General features: G+C 39.7%; 1 pseudogene across 1 annotated transcript; it reads left to right on the top strand.

The window, feature by feature from the left end:
- Window positions 1-495: 495 nt before the first annotated feature.
- Window positions 496-7,891, top strand: LOC311368511 (up-regulator of cell proliferation-like; annotated as a pseudogene). The gene is made up of 5 exons: window positions 496-790; window positions 1,863-2,123; window positions 3,200-3,460; window positions 4,528-4,788; window positions 5,162-7,891. The product of its transcript is annotated as an up-regulator of cell proliferation-like (transcript).
- Window positions 7,892-9,446: the final 1,555 nt, after the last annotated feature.

Genomic DNA, 9,446 nt, shown 5'->3' on the forward strand with positions numbered 1-9,446 from the left:
TGGTTATCATCTCACTTGTTCATCTCCATAGTGTGTATTTTTAGAGGTCCTGTTTGACAGTTTTGGCCATTTATTGCAAGGCCGCCATTTAAGTGAAACACATTTCACTCACTCAGTAAACTAACTGGTCTAATTGTCATGCATCTTTAATTTGCAGAAGGGTCATCTTTTGGATCAATAGAGGTTCATCATGCTGGCACTAACATCATTACTCTTGGCTGGGCTCCAACCGAACAGCAAGTGGAATCTCATTATCACATTCTCTACTCTTGCAAAATCAAGTCTCAGACTATCCAGATCACAGATTCCTACAAAGTAGACATCGGGGACCTTTTGCCTGGAACGGAATACACTTTTAGTATCATTAGGATCACTGACGGAAAACATAGCAAATCAGCATCTGTATCGGTCTGCACTGGTAAACATGCTTCATAACATGAGATCAATCCCCCTCTTAAAGTCAAACACTGATACAACCAGAAGGTAGCATGCTACATGAATATGCTTGTTTGTTTTTCATCTTTTACAGCGGCCATTCCTCCAGGAAATGTCCAAGTTTCCCATGTCAGCAGTAGTACGGTGTCTCTTACATGGGAAACACCTGCTGGTGAGGTGGGGGGCTATGTTGTGACCTGTTTCTGTGATTCAGAGACACACGGAGAGCAGACAACAGATTCAGACAGTGTGACATTCACCGATCTGAAGCCAGGGCTCAAGTATGACTTCCAAATTAAAACACAGCTGAAAAGCGGACGACTCAGCCAGCCTGCCTTGACATCTGCCCACACAGGTGAGTTATTCTTATAAGCTACTAAAACCTTTTCATACAAGTTCCATACTACTCTTTTTGCTCATTGTTATCAGACTCTACCCTCTCCTATAAACTCATATTCTATTTAGAGTTGTTTCGATACTGATACCAGTATCGGAAATTCCTCAGATACTGCCTAAAAAGCAGTATCGGGTATCGGCGAGTACTGCAGTATAAGATAGCTACACACACTAGTACTATTACTGGGGGCCTTAATGAACAACATTCATAATAGTACGTGAGTTGGAGGTGGAAAGCCAGTAGGGGAAACTCGTCATATCCGACCTACGTACGTTCGATCTACCAAGTCTGAAAAACAATGGACGCTTAACTACAACAGTATCAATGAATTATTATAGATATCAATTATAAATGTAAATGATCCAGTTCTGAAATAAATTTGGTCGACAGTAAGTGAGCCGACAATACATTGCTTTGATCGTAAGAGAACCTTTCAATAAGAACAAGTGCTATTACTAGTTACAATGCTAGATGCTGTATCGGTATATACTCGGTAATGGCCGATAATGAAGTTCAGGAATCAGAATCGGTATCGGGATGAAAAAAATGGTATCAGAAAATCTCGAATTCTATTCCTATCTACTAGCAATTTAAGATAGCTACACACACTTGCGCAATTGCTAGGGGATTTAATAAACAACATTCATAATAGTACATACACAGACATAAACCATATTAAAAAATTTTGGATCAATAAAGAGGTTCATCATGCTGGCACTCACATCATTACTCTTGGCTGGGCTCCAACCGAACAGCAAGTGGAATCTCATTATCATCTTGCCTACTCTTGCAAAGTCAAGTCACAGACTATCCACATCACAGATTCCTGCAAAGTAGACATCTGGGACCTTTGGCCTGGAACGCAATACACTTTTAGTATCATTAGGATTACTGACGGAAAACATACAACTCAGCATCTGTATTGGTCTGCACTGGTAAACATGCTTCATAACATGAGATCAACCCCCCTGTTAAAGTCAAACACTGATACAACCAGGTAGCATGCTTGTTTGTTTTTCATCTTTTACAGCGGCCATTCCTCCAGGAAATGTCCAAGTTTCCCATGTCAGCAGTAGTACGGTGTCTCTTACATGGGAAACACCTGCTGATGAGGTGGGGGGCTACGTGGTGACCTGTTTCTGTGATTCAGAGACACACAGAGAGCAGACAACAGATTCAGACAGTGTGACATTCACCGATCTGAAGCCAGGGCTCAAGTATGACTTCCAAATTAAAACACAGCTGAAAAGCGGAGGACTCAGCCAGCCTGCCTTGACATCTGCCCACACAGGTGAGTTATTCTTATAAGCTACTAAAACCTTTTCATACAAGTTCCATACTACTCTTTTTGCTCATTGTTATCAGACTCTACCCTCTGCTATAAACTCATATTCTATTTAGAGTTGTTTCGATACTGATACCAGTATCGGAAATTCCTCCGATACTGCCTAAAAAGCAGTATCAGGTATCGGCGAGTACTGCAATATGAGATAGCTACACACACTAGTACTATTACTGGGGGCCTTAATGAACAACATTCATAATAGTATGTGAGTTGGAGGTGGAAAGCTGGTAGGGGAAACTCGTCATATCTGACCTACGTGCGTTCGATCTACCAAGTCTGAAAAACGATGGACGCTTAACTACAACAGTATCAATGAATTATTATAGATATCAATTATAAATGTAAATGATCCAGTTCTGAAATAAATTTGGTCGACAGTAAGTGAACCGACAATACATTGCTTTGATCGTAAGAGAACCTTTCAATAAGAACAAGTGCTATTAGTAGTTACAATGCTAGATGCTATATCGGTATATACTCGGTAATGGCCGATAATCAAGTTCAGGAATCAGAATCGGTATCGGGATGAAAAAAATGGTATCAGAAAATCTCGAATTCTATTCCTATCTACTAGCAATTTAAGATAGCTACACACACTAGCGCAATTGCTAGGGGATTTAATAAACAACATTCATAATAGTACATACACAGACATAAACCATATAAAATTACTTTTGGATCAATAAAGAGGTTCATCATGCTGGCACTCACATCATTACTCTTGGCTGGGCTCCAACCGAACAGCAAGTGGAATCTCATTATCATCTTGCCTACCCTTGCAAAATCAAGTCACAGACTATCCACATCACAGATTCCTACAGAGTACACATCTGGGACCTTTGGCCTGGGACGGAATACACTTTTAGTATCATCAGGATTACTGACGGAAAACATACAAATCAGCATCTGTATCGGTCTGCACTGGTAAACATGCTTCATAATATGAGATCAACCCCCCTGTTAAAGTCAAACACTTATACAACCAGAAGGTAACGTGCTTGTTTGTTTTTCATCTTTTACAGAGGCCATTCCTCCAGGAAATGTCCAAGTTTCCCATGTCAGCAGTAGTACGGTGTCTCTTACATGGGAAACCCCTGCTGGTGAGGTGGGGGGCTATGTGGTGACCTGTTTCTGTGATTCGGAGACACACGGAGAGAAGACGACAGATTCGGACAGTGTGACATTCACCGATCTGAAGCCAGGGCTCAAGTATGACTTCCAAATTCAAACACAGCTGAAAAGCGGAGGACTCAGCCAGCCTGCCTTGACATCTGCCCACACAGGTGAGTTATTCTTATAAGCTACTAAAACATTTTCATACAAGTTCCATACTACTCTTTTTGCTCATTGTTATCAGACTCTACCCTCTGCTATAAACTCATATTCTATTTAGAGTTGTTTCGATACTGATACCAGTATCGGAAATTCCTCCGATACTGCCTAAAAAGCAGTATCAGGTATCGGCGAGTACTGCAATATAAGATAGCTACACACACTAGTACTATTACTGGGGGCCTTAATGAACAACATTCATAATAGTATGTGAGTTGGAGGTGGAAAGCTGGTAGGGAAAACTCGTCATATCTGACCTACGTGCGTTCGATCTACCAAGTCTGAAAAACGATGGACGCTTAACTACAACAGTATCAATGAATTATTATAGATATCAATTATAAATGTAAATGATCCAGTTCTGAAATAAATTTGGTCGACAGTAAGTGAACCGACAATACATTGCTTTGATCGCAAGAGAACCTTTCAATAAGAACAAGTGCTATTAGTAGTTACAATGCTAGATGCTATATCGGTATATGCTCGGTAATGGCCGATAATCAAGTTCAGGAATCAGAATCGGTATCAGAAAATCTCGAATTCTATTCCTATCTACTAGCAATTTAAGATAGCTACACACACTAGCACAATTACTAGGGGATTTAATAAACAACATTTGTAATAGTACATAAACTGACATAAACCATATAAAATTACTTTTGGATCAATAGAGGTTCATCATGCTGGCACTCACATCATTACTCTTGGCTGGGCTCCAACCGAACAGCAAGTGGAATCTCATTATCATCTTGCCTACTCTTGCAAAGTCAAGTCACAGACTATCCACATCACAGATTCCTGCAAAGTAGACATCTGGGACCTTTGGCCTGGGACGCAATACACTTTTAGTATCATTAGGATTACTGACGGAAAACATACAAATCAGCATCTGTATTGGTCTTCACTGGTAAACATGCTTCATAACATGAGATCAATCCCACTCTTAAAGTTAAACACTGCTACAAGATGAAGGCAGCATGCTACATGAATATGCTTGTTTGTTTTTCATCTTTTGCAGAGGCCATTCCTCCAGGAAATGTCCAAGTTTCCCATGTCAGCAGTAGTACGGTGTCTCTTACATGGGAAACACCTGCTGGTGAGGTGGGGGGCTATGTTGTGACCTGTTTATGTGATTCAGAGACACACGGAGAGCAGACAACACCTTCAGACAGTGTGACATTCTCCGATCTGAAGCCAGGGCTCAAGTATGACTTCCAAATTAAAACACAGCTGAAAAGCGGAGGACTTAGCCAGCCTGCCTTGACATCTGCCCACACAGGTGAGTTATTCTTATAAGCTACTGAAACCTTTTCATACAAGTTTCATACTACTCTTTTTGTTTATTGTTATCATATTCTCCCCTCTACTTTAAGCTACTATTATATTCCTTTTACATTTACTGGCAATATAAGATAGCTACACACACTAGTACTATTACTGGGGGCCTTAATAAAAAACATTCATAATAGTAAATAATCAAAGATAAACCACATAAAATTACCTGAAATGATGTAAAGGAATGTAAAGGATATTAATGACCACAAATTCCACCAAAATAACACTGTGCAAATGTTTAAAGATTATTATTATTATTATTATTATTATTATTAAAAATGAATGGACAATAATGGTTAGAACTGTTATATCCACAGTAACTGCACTGGAAGGTTTTCTAGAAAAGCTTGGCTTAACAGAGAACTACAAGGAGAAGCTCTCACTAAGCAGTGTCCTACAGATTGACAAGAAGGCCGTCACAGAGGAGGCAGCTAAATGTCTTTCAGATCTCCCTTGGTGCTTTCTAAAGAAGTTAATGATGGTCAATGCGACTGCTAGGAATGTGAAATGTTCTGCAGGCAGTGAGCCAGAGCAGGATGATCCTCATGGCAATGCTGATTTAGATATTGACACCATGTTGTACCATGAAGAGTCAGGTGAAGCACTGAACCCATTAGACATAATCACTGCTCTCTTTCTGTGCTCAAATGGCCTCCTTCAGCAGGAAATGGCAGTCAAAATGTCCATGTGTCAGTTTGGGTTGCCTCTACTGCTTCCTGATTGTGGCACACAGAAGCACACGCTCATGCTTTGGGCTTTGAGAGGCATTGTTAAAAAGTACAGAACTCAGGCACTCTCGGACACCAAAAGCTTTATTGAAAAATCAATTGTTGTCCCTGAACTTCCGATGGTGTCCTTTGTGAGACTGGGTGAAGGTTCTTTATCGAAGTCAGAGATTCTGAATATATTCCTGAGCAATCCCCAACAGTACCACAACACTTTTGTTCACCATAACATGGAATGTGGTAATGTTCCAAGGGAAATTGCAGATGGACTGGTGGAAACTTGTTGGTATCTTCCCTGTGGTAACAAAAACATTGATATTTTCAATGAACCAGTAGCTGTAGCCAATCTCAGAGGAGATATTGCTCTCTGTGAATTGCAATATTCATTTTTATGCAAAACGTCTGCTGCAGTTTTTGTGTTTCTTGACAATTTTGACAATCGATACGAACTACTCAAAAAACCACACGAAACAGAGATTTTCTTGATAGTCAATGTGGCTAGCAAGAATTTCAACAAAAAAGTACTGGAAGAATTAAGATTGACAAAGACCAACATAATTCTTAAGCGAAATACAGTAAACAACGCCGACTTTGCCAAAATGCTACAAGATATTGTAACAAATGTTGTTAAAAAAACAGAGAAAAAAAAGAGCATAGAACAAATGGCTCACATTGCTATTGAGCTTGGAATAATGGTTGATGAGCAAGCCCCAGACTGTCAGAACGCTGAGAAAAATGCAGAAGCCATCACCTCAAAAATAAAAAACACTGCACAGTACAAAAAGAGAGAACTTCCTCGGCAGGGCTCAATATGGAAAGAACTGACCCATTTAGAGAAGGAGGAATGTAGGCTTACAAAACTTGGGAATGAAGACATGGAAAAATACAAATGTGCCCTAAATGATAAGAAAAAAAGACTCCGGGATGAGCAGAGGGATTTGGCCATTTCAAATGATATGATCAGCTTCATGGAATCAATCTCATGTCCACCTGTTGAACAGGCTTATTTTTTTAAATGGATGCAAATTAAACTTGACAACTTGTCCCGAGAACATTTATCAAACCTCAGGGAGCAGTATAAACTCCAAAGTAAGGATTCGAGCAAAGAAGCACTGAAAGCCATTGATCAACAACTTTCTAACAGCTCTTTAGGCATTGAGAACTACTTTAGAGAAATGTGTCAAATCTACGAATCTACAGTCTCCCTTTCTAAAACCAATTTGTTCCGTCAACAATTCAAGCATTTGCCCAAGTTGTGTGCCCAATTACTCATTGATGGATTTCCACTGGAGCTTGTGGAAGGTGAAGCATCAAGCATTCCTTTGGAATGGGTGAAGGACGTCTTTTCAGAACTGAGAAAACTGGTAGATCCAGAGAGCAAGATAAGAGTTGTCACAGTTCTTGGTATTCAGAGCACAGGAAAGTCCACTCTTCTCAACACCATGTTTGGAGTGCAGTTTGCAGTCAGCAGTGGCAGATGCACTAGAGGGGCTTTCATGCTGCTCATCAGAGTGAACAAAGAGTACTCAAAAGAAATTAACTGTGACTTTCTGATCATCCTTGACACCGAAGGCCTGAAATCGCTAGAGCTAGCACAATTAGACGATAGCTATGAGCATGACAATGAGCTTGCAACTATTGTTGTGGGGTTAAGTGACATCACAATAGTAAACATAGCAATGGAGAACATGACAGACATGAAAGACATCCTACAAATTGTAGTACATGCCTTTCTCAGGATGAAAGAAGTCGGCAAAAAACCAAACTGTCTGTTTGTTCATCAGAACGTATCAGATGTGTCAGCCCATGACAGTAACTTAAGGGACAGAACCGTGCTGTTACAACAGTTGAACGAGATGACACAGGCAGTTGCCAAAGTTGAGAAAAAAGAGGAAAACAAAAGCTTCAGTGATGTAATGGAATATGATCCAGACACTGGCAACGGGTACATTCCTGGACTATGGCGTGGAAACCCACCAATGGCACCAGTAAATTCAGGTTACAGTGAAGCAGTTTATGAACTGAAAACAAACATTATCCAAATGTTGAAAGATTGTAAGTCATCTGGTTACAACATGGATGCATTTATGGAGTGGACAGCAAGTCTATGGACAGCCATAAAACACGAACATTTCATATTCAGCTTTAGAAATAGCCTGGTGGCTGATGCTTACATGAAAATATGCACAGAATTCAACAAATGGGAATGGGAATTCAAAAGGCACATGTACTCATTGGAAACAAGCGCAAAAACACAGATTTCAAATTTTGGAACAGATGCTGGCAATTTTGAGGCATCCAACATCAATGAACTTGTCGTGAAATTGAATACCGATGCCTGCTCAGAGCTAACTAAATGGGAAAAAAAACTTATTGACAATCTAAATGAATATTTCAAAAAAAAAGAATGTCATGTCAACCTAGTCGAGAAATACAGAGAAGACTTCATAAACAGTGCAAAATCCCTAAGAAAAGAATTGGAAAGGTTGTTTCAAGCAGAAATAAATATAGCAGCTGACAATAAAGAGGGAATGGCAAAAGTTGAGGAAGTCAAGAAAAACACAACAAAATGTTTGGAGGAAAAAGTGCTTAGATTGCTAGAGGAAGGCCGTAAAAGAAAAATCAAGCAATCAGATGAAGAGCTGAAAAATGATTTTGACCAGATGTGGGAGAATGCTACAGAACCTCTCCGTGACAAAGTAATGCACAAAACTGATATCTATGGTAGGGTCAATGCTCAACTGAGAAAGAATGTAGCCTCATTGGGTGGTTATGCCAATGAGATAATTGACGTTTCACTTAAAGATCATGGACAAGGGGATTTCATAGTGAAACGTGGCAATTGGTTAGATAAGATTAAAAAAAGGTTAGAAGAAGGGGATTGGAATTATGCAAAAAAGTTACAAGCAAAGGCTGACGAAATTACAGCAAGTTGCAAAAAACTTGTATCTGATAAAAAGCAGGAGAAAACTGATTACCATGACAATTACATTCAGGAGATTTTGCAGCACATTGAGGGGAAACTTACAAACACAGACATCGGATTTGTAGTGCGTTTAAAATTACACATTTGTAGTTATGCAGCCAGAAACTTTGAAGAAATGCACCAGGATTTCATAACAGAAAATGACCCCTTCGAGTGTGTCAATCGAGACAAATTTAATTTTTTTAATGATTTTAAAGACCTGTATCACGCAAGGGAGCAGGATGAAAAGAAAGCTGAGGAATTTGCTAATCGATGCATCCAGCCTGCAGTGGAGACCTACATTAAAGTTTCCTTGGTTCCAGATGTTGTTGATGAAATGGTGTCAGGCGGAGATTCAGTGATTTTCAGCACACGCATGATTTTCCAATATTTTGTCTTAAAAGACTTGCTTTCAAAAGAGTTTTGCCACGTCGAAGAGTACACCAGTTCATATGAGAAATTCATAAGGAAATGGATTCAGATGGAAATTGAGAAATGCTTTTCAGATGGGACTAAACTTTTGGAGTTAGAGGATAAATACCTAAAACAATGTATCAAATGTATTGACAATGCTATTCAAAAGGCCCAAGTGAACAAACAAGCAACCCAAAAAGAGTTTGTTCAAGATATTTGCAAGGAACTTGGTGATAAATTGGTAATGTCCCAGGATGCTCTCAGTGCTTGCATGGTGCTTTTGAAAGAAGCCACGGCAGAAAAGTTTGCAGACTTTCTTAAAAAATCTGTGAGGGAAATGGAACAAGCTCTGATGAAAAAACAAAAAGAAACTAAAGTCCGAGCGAAAGTAGAGAGACTCGGGTCAAAGCCACTGAATGACCTTACAGCTAAGTTAGTTGGATGTGGTCAACAGTGCCCGTTCTGCAGAGCACCCTGTGAGGCAGGGGCAACGTCTCA

This window comes from Micromesistius poutassou (genome assembly GCF_964030765.1).
Source record: "Micromesistius poutassou genome assembly, chromosome: 23".
NCBI lineage: Eukaryota > Metazoa > Chordata > Actinopteri > Gadiformes > Gadidae > Micromesistius > Micromesistius poutassou.